The sequence below is a fragment of the Sander lucioperca genome, chromosome 5 (assembly GCF_008315115.2).
Source record: "Sander lucioperca isolate FBNREF2018 chromosome 5, SLUC_FBN_1.2, whole genome shotgun sequence".
Classification (NCBI taxonomy): Eukaryota; Metazoa; Chordata; class Actinopteri; order Perciformes; family Percidae; genus Sander; species Sander lucioperca.
The window spans coordinates 33,116,001-33,129,007 of NC_050177.1; the positions used below are offsets into that span (position 1 = coordinate 33,116,001).

General features: G+C 40.5%; 1 long non-coding RNA gene across 1 annotated transcript; it reads right to left on the reverse strand.

The window, feature by feature from the left end:
- Positions 1-866: 866 nt before the first annotated feature.
- LOC118495135 lies at positions 867-3,230 on the reverse strand. The gene is made up of 2 exons (XR_004897454.1): positions 2,481-3,230; positions 867-2,441 (listed from the first exon to the last, which is right to left on the reverse strand). It is a non-coding gene; the product is annotated as an uncharacterized LOC118495135 (long non-coding RNA).
- Between the last annotated feature and the right edge of the window lie 9,777 nt (positions 3,231-13,007).

The following is a 13,007-nucleotide window of genomic DNA, read 5'->3' on the forward strand; positions in this document are numbered from 1 at the left end:
ACAGAGAAGAGTTATGGATGAAAGACGATGAGGAGCAATTTAGAAATAAATTAACATCAGGATCCAACGATTCTGTGGAACTTAATATTTCTAATGGCTCTAACATGAAACATACACTGTAAAACATTTTTACTGTAAATTTACAGCAATATACTGGCAGCTTCGCCAGTAAACTACTGTTGATTTACAGTATGCATACTGTTTTTAAATGTTACGGTATTGTACTGTAAATAGACACATAGTTTCTTACTCTAACATTTGCAGATAGTGCTGTGATATTATTTTCTCCCAGAATGCATTGCCATTTACAGTATGATCCTGTATACATGTAATGTAACATTAAAACGGTAAGAAACTGTGAGATTTGAGCTGTAAATTTACACCAAAGGTTTACAGTGTACCTAGTTGCTCTAATCTCATTAGTGCAACCAGATCAGTCATTTCTCTTGTTGATATATATATATATATATATATATATATATATATATATATATATATCAACAAGTGTGTATTTCACTTTTGAGGTCACTTAAAATATTTTGAGGTGTCATTGTAGGAAAATGTGTCACTGTTGGGAGATGTTTGGTGAAATGCAGCTTACATCTGCTGGATATTAATTCAGTTTTTTTCAAAGTTTTTCAAATCATCTTCTCTCTTTCGGCTCTAGGACTTTGTGTGACAAAACTTACATTTCAGAGGAATTCACTTTTTTTTGTTAAAACCTGCAGACTGTATGTGACACATGCAGTCAGATAGTTCTTTTCAAAACTAGAAGTCAAGCTCTTTTCTTAACTACAAATTCTCTTTAGTTGCCAAAAATATTCATTTTAATTTAAAATGGCATTATCATACAAATGATATACATATTTTTAAAAGCCAATATCTCATTAAACTCTGAATCAATGTTTAAATTTCATATAAAATATATTGCATTAAAGCGTGCTTTCTTTGAAGCAAATGGAGTTTGGCATACAATAACTCTTCATTTCTAAAAGAGCAAAAATCTTCATAGCACTTGAAGGGTTTTATTCCAAAACGCTTAACAAGCACTTTTATTGCAGCAGCTTCTGAACTGATTCATCCAATTATCTTTGCTGGTACTAAATATGTAATATGTCTTTACAAGAGGGAGAAAAAAAGTTTCTTGTGACTGATTTAAAGTGAAAAATAGAGAGCAGTAACAAATTGTGAATTGTTATTCTAATATCTCTCTCTGCTCTTTCCTTAAAAAGACCTGCAGGGCATTAGAGTGATATCATAAAAGAGCAAATAATGTCGTCTGCATTACTCACTGAGATACACGTTTCAGATTTGTTAAATAAAGCTCATTGGAAAGAAACCCTTCAAGCGATCCTGCCTTCCTACTGTGGATTCAATCAGACTGCGTTGCTCAGCATGTGAATTGCCAAGAATTAAGTGATTGTGTATCTTTTAGATTCAAAACATCTGCTGTTTGTGCTGGCAAACGCCCCACCACTCTCATACTGCGTAAGGCAACGTAAAGTAAGGCAGGCTGTCACAGAAGAGAGGTGTGATGGATAAATACAGACAAAATTGCAGAGAGTGGAAAGTGGCGGTGGCCATTATTTGGTTGATTGCTGTGAACAGTAATGACGGAGATTTGTCTTGGTAAGGTGGCATAGCATTGCTCAGTGTAAATAGGTTGAGATGTGTGTTTTCTGTAATCACACAGTGCAGACATGTTCATAACATATTTGAGCTGTAATTGACCATTGAGTTATAGCAAGCTTATAAGTGCTTTAATTGCATGTACACTGAAGAGACAAATATATAGATGATAGTACTGCTATAGATAGGAGAAAGAGAGGCAAGTGATATTAACATTTGAAGAATTGTATCCCCCAAATAAGATAAATGGATTCCTGGACTTGCAAAATAATTACATTTGAGAGCACGCTAGATTAATGATTTAGCAACCAGCCTCAGTTCTTTCTAATGTAGAGCAAACTGGAGCTTTAGATGTATCACTGTGATATGACATATATGATTGACCTCCCCCATAATGAATTAGCATTAGAATATCATGATGTTGCTATTTCTGACATTGACCTTCCATTGCTAGGACCGATTGCCATTTAGTCTATTGATTGCAAGTCATTTGCTGCTGTAGTGGTGGGAAGAGTTCTCCCCTCATGATAAAACGACAGCATGAAGTGCATATCGAAAGAAGTGGTCGCACTAGAAAAGGGGTGTCAAAATCATTTTAGTTCATGGGCCACATACCCCTAATTTGATCTCAAATGGGCTAGACCAGTAAACCACTCCAGAAAGATCGGAAACTTTGTCTGCCACAGAGTTTCTTGTCAGCTTGATGTTGGCAAACGCAAGTTGCTTCTGCAAAGACAGCGTTCAAAAGCCATTGTAGGAAAAAAAAGAATGTTACGGACCTGGGAGAGAGGGGTAATATTCTGAGAAAAAAACTTACTAAGATTAAAGTCGTAAATTTACGGAAAAAGAACTTGGATATTCTCTGAGATTAAAGTGGTACATTTGCAATTGGAATTAATTACTTCTCTGCAGATTTCACACATTGCAAAGTCATCCAGTGGGCCTGATTGGACCCTTTGGCGGGCCATTTCTGGCCCACAGGCCGTATGTTTGACACCCCTACACTAAAAAGTCGGTACGTATTTCATCCCTCCAGTGTGAGTTAAAGAAGCCACACATCCTGATGTTTTTCTTTACCCTCAACTATTAAAAACACAAATGCTGTATTCTTGCTCCTCCATCGAGAACCCCGAATACTCAGAGGGATTCATTACATTAGTAATTATAACGACTACTAATAAACGTTAACAGTTTCGAAGGGATGCTGACGTATCACTTGTTAATGTTGGACAGTAGTGCCCTCTGAAACCTTGCATGCCGGTTGTAAACAGGGTTTTCTCCAGGGTTTTCTCCAGGGACAGTAAGGGTGTTCATGGATGCAGGGCAGAGAGACATCCAGTATTCATGGTCCCACAACATAAATAATTCGCTCTAATGCGCTCTAGGTTCAGTGTGCCCCTTTATGCCTGCCTGTACCATGGAATTACAATACATCTGTATGTTTCTAACACTGCACTGCAGTTTGTCATACCTGCACTGTTACAGTACAGTAGGATGATTTTCTTTGCTTTGTTGCAGGCTTTGGTTTAGTTCAGATACACTCTAAACCTGGTGGACAACTCAAACATTTACTGGCCTACTTACAAAAGGTTCCACCATGGATGTCCACATTAATCCTCAAAAACAAGGCCACAGCTTTATATTCCAATGGGAAAACTGGAACATACAGTACAACGCCCACAAAGGCCAAGTACAGGCTGCATGTGCATTGGAAGCACTCCTTCTCTGAAAGAAGTGAGGCTATCCAATTTATCTTCATTCCTACATCCACCACACTTCACAGGAGCAACCTGGGAATCTCCTTTGGGGTTTACTGAGATATTCTATTCTTAGATAAACGAGGGAACATGCAAAAAAAGTGAAAGGAACAGATGAGGAGGGAGGGAAATCAATACACAGCCTCTAAGTGGAGAGGTGTGCTATTTGCCGTAGCGCTCACAAAGACAGATAACTAGCTAGCACTAGCTAGCATGAAGTTAAAGCAGCCGAGACATTTCCTGGGCAAATTTTGAATATGATTATTAATTAAATCAATCTGACTGTCTGCGGTGGCAGGAAAGCTCAAGATTTTGTGTTTCTGAAACTTTTTAATAATTTCAGCAGCTAATAAGCGACCACAGCGGTAGCATGAGCGCCACCCGAGCGCCCTAGATTCAGAGTCTGTGATCTATATGTTGAAAGGCCTACAGGAGCACAGCTAGTTTATCATGGTAGCTGTCACATAGGCTCCTCTGTGGCTCACACAGCTGCTGAATCTGTACAGGCTTCAGCCTTCTGCACTAAAGTAGGTCAACAGAGACTGAAAGACACTGAAACACCTTGAAAACAGTTCTGGGGATTTGCAGATTACTGTATTGTGGCACCTAACAGTTACTTTAAAAGGGCGAGACACACATTATAGATACCTCCAGTTACACTGTGGATTGTGTTGAAAAATGTCTATATTACAAGATGGGTAAAAAATTAAAATACTTAAGTTAAATAGTTAAATTACTGAAGAATTTAGTTGATGTATTCATAAAACTTTATTTGTGTTAATCTGCTGAAAACATGTTTCTCATGTAGCTTGTACATTCAATACTTAACTGTAGCCAATATTTTAAATACAGGAACATGATTGAATACATAAAAAGGTTATGTTTTCCTAATGGACAAGGTGTGTTGTAGCACTGGTATGAGGAGCTTTCTTACTTTCCTTGACTTTAATCTGCTACATCGTTCATTGTTTTGATGATCTGAGCTGCTTTCAGAGAGCAATTTTTTAATCTAAATGTACTGTCCATGCAGAAGCACAGTTCAACTGTAATCTCTCCATGTGGGATGTGCAGGACATTGGAGAAGACAAAATGCAAACGGCAGCACCTTCTGTCGGTTCTTAGATACATCATGTGTTTACATGGAGGTTTTGCAGTCATGTTCTTACACAAAAATACCATTTTACATCTCTCTTACTGTAGTTTATGAAACCACTCTGAGCAACTTACCTCCTGTATCCTCAGAGGCCGTTGTGGTTCTGACACAACCTACAGCACCGTTGGGAGCTGTTCTAAGGCACATTAACATTCATCACAACACCGGCACCACACTTTAGGAACAATTGCTCTGCTTTTTCCTGCGTGTTCACCACTAAGAAGATGTTGGCAGTTTGACATGTTGCTGCTTATCATATTGGTTCAGCTACAGTCTAGTATAGTTTAGCTGGGATTGAGATGTTACAGGCTAAATGACAGACTCACTAATTCATACCTAAACAAGAGCTGATTTAGCCAATGCAGCTTCATGTGTTTATCCTCTAATCTTTCTTTACCACTGCCTATATTGACAGGTGTGTCTAAAGATATGGCCAGGTGTGGTAGAAAAAAGGCAGATTATAATACATGTATGACCTTAATACATAAAAAAATGAAAAAACATAATCTCATCATTTGTTTTTCTGTGCCAAATGCAAACTTCTTTTTGATAAAGAATATTGAATGATTAGTTTGAATTAGAGAGATAATTCAAATGAAGTTTTTTGATTTTCTTTTTCATGGGTTCTTTATCTTTCGAGTTTAATAATCCATAGTGCATTATGATCTCTAAAGCCGTGCATGGCACAGATGAAGGCACTGTATAGTTCTCCTCCATGTGTGTATTTAGAAATTCACATTGTTTTATCTGGATTTTTAAGGGCTTTGGCTTTAATTTGTTATTTACAGCAGACATCTGAAACACACACCCCAGATTTTATGTAGCCCAATATGGGAACATTTCACATTTTATTCATGGGGCCAGAAAATCTTGGCAGAGAGCCACATCTGTCTCAATCTGCCAACTCCTACTGTCCTCCTACTATATGTGAGCTTCCTCGTCTCCTATCTGCTGCTGGCTCGTTCAACCTTATATTACTGACCCAGAAAAGTGTCATTCCACAATATGAGGTTTAAGCCAACCAATGAGATTGTTTTTGCACCCACAGCACAACACTCTGCTCTCCACTGTAAAATCTCCCTTTTATATAACATGGTTACAGTTTAAGTACAAAAGTTATAGATAAACATCCAGGTCTTTTCTTTTTTGACAACCTTGTAAATGTGTAGTTTATATGAGTTGACTTATACACTGTAAAAATGTAGTTTTTTTTTTTAAATTTAGGTTACTTTTAGCTGCCTGGAAGACCCATGTCTTTTTTTCTTCTTGTTTGCAGTGACCTAACTTATCAGGAGAGTGTGACATTGTACACTCTATCATACACAGTATGTATAAAACACCACAACACGCTGTGACCTTCTTGCTGGAAGCCGGAGGAACTTCTTTAGTGGTATATGGAGAAAGGTGTGTTGGAGGAGAGTGACAAAAGGTTGGTCGGACCATGCTGTGAATTGTGACTCCATTTCCCAGGGGGATTTGCAACACCAGCTCAAAAAGCCACCAGCCGCTTAGCCGATGGCTTGGAGAGGGCTGAGACGATTTGGCCAGAAGTCACAGGAGCTGATTGGCTGGTTTGTGGAATCATGGTGGATGCGAGGGTGCAGGTGTTTGTTGATCGGATGGCTCTGGTGCACAGGAGGATTGTGGGTAGATGGATATGTCAGAGAGTTGAACCCCACCCTTTCTTAATTGTGATGCCTGTCGTGGGGAGGACGGTGATGCGTGAAAGCGGATCAAACCCTGATTGTATTTAATTCTTGAACTTCCCTAACATGTTGACCCGACTACATCAAGCCCTCCTAGAAAACCTCGGAATATCTGAATGGAAGCACATTACCAGGTGCCATGTTGGATCAACTTTTACTGTTGAAACTTACCTCATAACAGCGTATCTACTGCATTATCCAAAGCTTTCAAAGTACCATGCTTGGCACTGACTTTACAAACAAATGTGTGTGGGCTTACTCCTTAAGACTAAAGATGTTAATTTGCTTCAATGGTTTATTTTACCCATAACCATGTACAAATAAACAAAACCTTTACAGCTTTGTATGGTCACACATTTAGCATTCATTGGTCCATAAGCACTCCTCACGGCGACATGAAAACACTGTTTATAAGACACCGACATTGATTTCTAGCTTCGGCGTCTCATCGTTGCACTGACGTCACAAATGTACCATCCATTCTAACAGTTTCATTGCAAATCAAAATAGTCACATGCAATGATTGAAAAAAATTACATTACCTCATGTCACATAGAAAGTAAGCGAAAAGTTCCATCATTTAGAAATAAGTACTCTTCAGAGATTTGTCTCTCTTTTTTTTTTAAGTCCTAGACATTCTTTCAACAGCGTTGTTGGTCTCATTTGGGTTGTAAACATTAGTTACAGTGCCTAGCTTCATTCACCTGACCGGCTATGTAGCGTCTCTCAAGAGAATTGGTCAATCAACACTATCAATCAACTGATTGAGAGGAAATTGGTCAGTAGTCAATCAATTGTACAAGGAATTTATCATGGAAGGACATGATCGTCTTTGGGCTCAGTTAGGGGCAACAGGACACCAGTGAGAGACTGCAGAACAGACTGAACAGTAGATCAATAAAAGACACCCTGAGAATCACAACTACGTCTCTTTCATCTGTCATCCCTTCTTCCTATCCTCTCTCTTCCTCTATCTCTTCTTCTATGGAACGGTCATAGTCAGGTGGGCGTGGCCTCGGCGGTTGAGGAAGATGGTTGGTTGGTAGGTTGGTTTGTTGTGGCGGAAGCTGGTTGCTGTGCAACTGGCTCCTTGGTGGTTGGCATGGAGACAGGTTAAGGTGGATTCTGACCTGGTAAGGTAGTATGCAGCACGTACAGTAGTATGAACAGTAGAATGTAATATGCAGCTCTGGAGAAAAATACATGAATTTAAAATGGTTGCTGAAGAAAATAAACAGAACAAGTGCACCTTTTGCAGATTAAAGGGCCAGTTCATCCAAATGGCAAAATATTTTCTCACTTAACTCTCGTGGTATTTAACTATGCAGATAGGTTTTTTTAGATATCTGTCTCTGAGATTTTTGTCACCATCATCAAGTTTTCATTGGAATTAGTTTCTACAGACAAAATAGTCCCAATAAAAACTGTTCTCAGAACACTGCGAGCACCACAAACTAAATTCCATTCACCTCCATTGTTTTGGAGTGGAGGCAGAAAAGTTAGAGACAGATATCTCAAAATCTGGACAAAACGTCACTTATTTTTGAGTGAAATGGCCCTCTATAAATCAAACAAATGGAGGTACACTTGCTTTGTTTCAGAGCAACTTAAGTAACGCTTTGTTTCATTTGCAAACCCTTCATAATCTTGAAGGTGAAAGCACCATGATGGTAAAAACAAAACCAAGTGCACCTCAAGTTTGAACACTTGAACGTCCATTCTAGACGAGTATTTATCCCCAGATCTGTCAGCATGTAACAGTAGATTGTGACAGTAGTATGTTATCGATGGAGAACATCACATGGGGCTGACGTGGTGTGCAGCAAAGGATGGCGCAGGGGAAGGCGGTAGTGGTGGACAGTGATTGGTTGATTTGGTTGGTCAGGTGACTGAGGGGGTTATGAACAGTCGAGTTGAGTCAGATCACATGATGAGGGTTTGCAGCTATAACGTCAGGAGGTTCCATCAGGAGGTATGGAAGCCTGACAGGTTTTAGCTTTTGGTGGACACTGGACAGAACACCCACCCTGAACCCCGCCCTCACATATCCAGCGAGCATACACACACACACACACACACACACACACACACACACACACACACACACACACACAAAACACACACACATGCACACATGCACTAAGTGAGCAGACACAGGAACACACAAATTTACCACGTTTTGCATAGACACACAAATAAACACACAGTTTGTTAACTTACACTCACATTCATTCATGACAAACACACACCTGCTCAGCAAACACACACACACATACACACACACACACACACACACACACACACACACACACACACACACACACACACACACACACACACACACGGCACGACTCACACAAACACACACTCTTGCCCACCCCCAGACTTGCGATGTGTTACTGTGATGATGCAGAGTGTGGTGGAAGGTGAAGAATAAGACAACGGAAGACAGGTGATGCTAAAATGAACATTTATAATGACTGCTGTTGCTGTCGCAAAATAAGAATCCTTAAAAAAAGACCTCATATATATTAGCACTAGATTGCCCACTTCACTGGTAATCCACAAGTCAAGAAACACAACTCACTAGGTTTTTTTTTCTCTTTACAAACACAATGCTACAATTACATTAAATATTCAATACTCTTTAAGTCAGTTAATGAATGTTGTTAAAAGCAACCACTAAAATACTAAAAAATAAAAACAAAACAATACTAATATTAATTCACCTTTTTCCAGTCGTTCCCTTTTTCGTGTTGCGTTGTTATTTATTAATAGAATCATAATAATAATAGTCTGAGAAATAAATAGCTCATGTGGTGTTCTCAGGGCAATGGGGCAGGCAGCATAAATCAAGAGTGGAGCTCAGAGCAATGCGATGAAATGGGGGAGTCTAATCTCACGCAGTCACTGTAATACTTTCAAAATGTCTCTGATGTACAGGCGAAATATGGAGATATGCCACAAGTTTGGTTCTGCAGGTAGCAGGATGGTTGAGTGGCACCTGCAGAGGTTATTCATCTCTAAACTATGATTCTATGTTATGTAAACTAGGACTGTATTGCACAAAAGTTAGCAGCTCAGCTTCCTCGTTTTGTAGCCCGGGAGGAGCTTAGTATCTTTCTTTTTTATTTATTTTTTTATTTTGTTCTGTCCACCTCCCTGGGTTTTTTTTTTCTCCAACCTGGAGGAGCCGAGTCGAGCCGTTTTCCATGATGATATGTCTCTAACACGACCAAGCATTTTCAATAACTATGGCTTGATGATAAAAGATACTAGCGCTACTACAACTCACTGTTAGGAAAACATCAACAAATGTACAAAAACAAGCCTACGTTGAGAATGGCTCGGACTACTTCTCAAGGTTAGTATTATTATTCCATGAGCACAGGTATCTAAAGAGTTTTCTAACCAACATGGAAGCTAAACAGCAAATACAGTAGGTAAATCAACACTAATAACAACAGCACAGGTTAACACAGCAGAACTAGCATAGCCGATTATACAGGCAGACCTAACTATCGGATACAGAGGATGAAAAGTGTAATGATCGTCTACCGCGTCCACTAGTACCTCTTTATGCTGCCGGCCCCTTTCTGCTCAACACTTCTCTCTTTACAGCTCGGCAAAAAAATCTGACAAAAAATATTTACAATGAGAGAGAAAAAAAATGAAATTGTGGAGAAACAGTTGTTTAGTGTTTTTTTTTTTTCCTTCTTCTTTTTTTGTTTGTCTGCATTTCTTTTTTTTTCGTCCTTTCATATATATATTTTTTTGTTCTTTTTCGACTTATATCTCAGAGAATTGTCCCCAATGATGAGCAACAAACAAACAAACAAAAAAAATCCAATCATATCAGCTAGCATTGCACAGTCTCAGAGAGGTTTTGGGGATGGAATGGAGAGTTATCGTCCAAACAGTTGGATGAACACAGAAGGGGGGTAGGAGGAGGAGGAGGAGGAGGAAGAAGGTCAATAAAGTTCATGAGGGGTGGGGGGTGATGAAAGTTCAAAAAGTTCAAGAAGACAGAGGATGGCTGCGCAGCTGACGGTGCGTTAACACTCCCCACACCACCGCGCAGGGGCGGTGCGTGTGTCGGCGTGCGTGGCTTGGATGTTAAACAAAAAAACAAACAAATAATCATCATTAGAAAATGGAGTTTTTCAATCTTTCCCATCAAGAAAAATCAAATGGAGAGCGAGAGAGTTTGGTGGGGGAGGGGGGATAGAAAGAGAGAAAAGGTGAGGGGGGAGTAGAAAGAGGGGGGGGGGTGAGGAGAGTGAAAGGTGCCCCCAACACTATGGCACACAATCAATGAAGTCCCACAGGCTGAAGAGATGACAGAATTAGGAAAGCAGCTGGCATGAGCGGTAGGGCTTTTTTTAGGTAGGTTGAGAGGCAGGACAGTAGGTAGGTAGCCAACCTGCAGAGGGGTTAATCCTTGTCGGGTTTAGCTCTGTGGGGGGTGGTGAGGAGGAGGAGGAGGAGGAGGAGTGGTGGTGGTAGGGGGCAAGGTGCTGTTCAGTTGAGGCGTCATGAGCGACATCATGTTATGAGGGCGGAGCATGCTGGCTTCATGGGTGCTTCCAGGATGGATGTCCGACACACAAGAACAACTCAAAGAAACGCTTGGAATGGTAGTTGTTGTTGTTGTTGTTGTTGTCTTTTTTTTTTTTTTTTTTTTTAGTTTTTAGTTTTTTTCCTCTCTGTTCTATTTTGGCACTCGAGAGAAGAGACTCGTGGGAGGCGGAGGAGGAAAGTGTGTGTATGTTTTGGGCAAGGAGGAGAAGTGGGCTGTGAAAGTGCAAAGAAGAGGGCATGGATGGATGTGTGAGTGTGTGTGTGTGTGTGTGTGTGTGTGTGTGTGTGTGTGTGTGTGTGTGCGTGGGGTAAACAGGCTACACACAGAAATGGCATTTTGTTAAAACTGGTCTAGGTTAGACAGAGCATACAGTACAAATCAAAAACCAGGAAAAAAAAAATCAACAGAGAACGAGAAGAAGGAACAGAAAAACAGTGATATGACAAATGCAGTCTACAGTTGCTGGTGCTTCGATGGGGCCCACGTTGGGGGAGGAAGGGGGGTGGAAAAAGGGGGAAGAGCGGGATCCCATAATATGTCTTAGAGGGTGTTCGAAGAGGTGGGAGGGTCAGTGGTGGGTGTGGGTGAGAGTGGGTTTGAGTTTGTGGAGGTGGCGGTGGCGGTGGAGGGGAGGGGCACAAAACAAAATCGGAGGACTATGTCGAGGAGCCACACCCACTGAGAAGCAATGAGGTCACCTGGCGAGCAGGTGAGAGTTGAGTTTGCATTCCTCTACACATCACAATAAAAACAGAAAGGAAAAAACATGACTAGCCGGCTACGTCGCAACACAGACACCACGAGCACGGAGCTGGCCTAAAGCAGACAAACTCAGAGAGAGGGAGAGAGAGGAGCATGCATATGTAAATACACTGCTGAATAAACACCTACAGTAAGGCTACACATCTACAGTAGTCTCGCACACTGACCCCCACCTCAGCTCGGCCTGCCATGCACAGTAACAGCAGAGAGTTTAGTGCAAACATGTCGCTAGGAGCAGAAATGGAATTTTTTCTCTATTTTTTTTTTCTTTTTGGGGAGTTTTGTAGGAAGTGGGCCATCTCCCATGACAACATCTGTCAGGATACAAAACATGACCACACTGGAAATACTCTGGTTGCATAATAAGGAATGAGAGACTGATAGAGGTGGACAGACTTTGGCAAAATTTCTCTTTTTTTGTTTGACACTAAAGCCAATAAAGCATCTAATTAGAGCGAGAGAGAGAGAGAGAGAGAGAGAGAGAGAGAGAGAGAGAGAGAGAGAGAGAGAGAGAGAGAGAGAGAGAGAACACACTGGCAATGTTAAGTTTTGTTTCTCTCCCTGAGATCAGAGCCTGGGATTGCATATTAAAGGAATTTACACACAATCCGTCCCCAATTCTGCAGCGAGGCACCCGAGGGAGACCGAGAGTGCAGCAAACAGACTTGTGTGTGTGTGTGTGTGTGTGTTTTTTGCAGGATTTGTAGGTGAAGGAGCGGAGTTTTCACCTCGCTTTCTCACACACTCTCTTTTTACGAATTTCTCCCAACCCTGTAAGAATACACTGGGTGGGGCTGGAGATGCTCCATGTCATATTTGAGGTCAATAAGGTGCATATCAATGACAGGACAAGCCAGAGCTCAGAGTGTGGGGGGGGGAGGGGGGGGAACAGACAAAAGAGTTATACTGAGTTTGACAGTGCGTCGAGAGTTAGTAATGTTAGAATACAAAAACACACGAAAACACACGTAAGCCTCTACTACACGTCGGTGGTCAGAGGAGTGATATGCAAACTTATGCAGAGGTGAGTACATTCATGGACAATCTCTTAGTAATAATTAATAGTCTTAATTTGAAACGAAACTTGTTTATTTTCTGTCTAAAGTTAGGCAGCAACTGAGAACTTTTTTTAGTACAAGCTCGCTCAGCAAGTAGCAAAATAGTTTTAGGTTTGTTCGAGAGTTTTATTCGTATCCCTGTGAGGATCTTTAGACAACGACAAAATACTCATTCTGTTATATCGTCAAAATCAAAAATTTGAACAAACAAACAAACATTTGAACGTTTGAACGCGTGTAAAACAATATCAAAATGCTCTACCCTTATCGGCATGCAAAGATTTGTCTCCGAAAAATGAATGACACACTGCCTAATCACTTCTTTTTTGTTTCTTTGTTTTTTTTTTCCTTTTTTTTTTG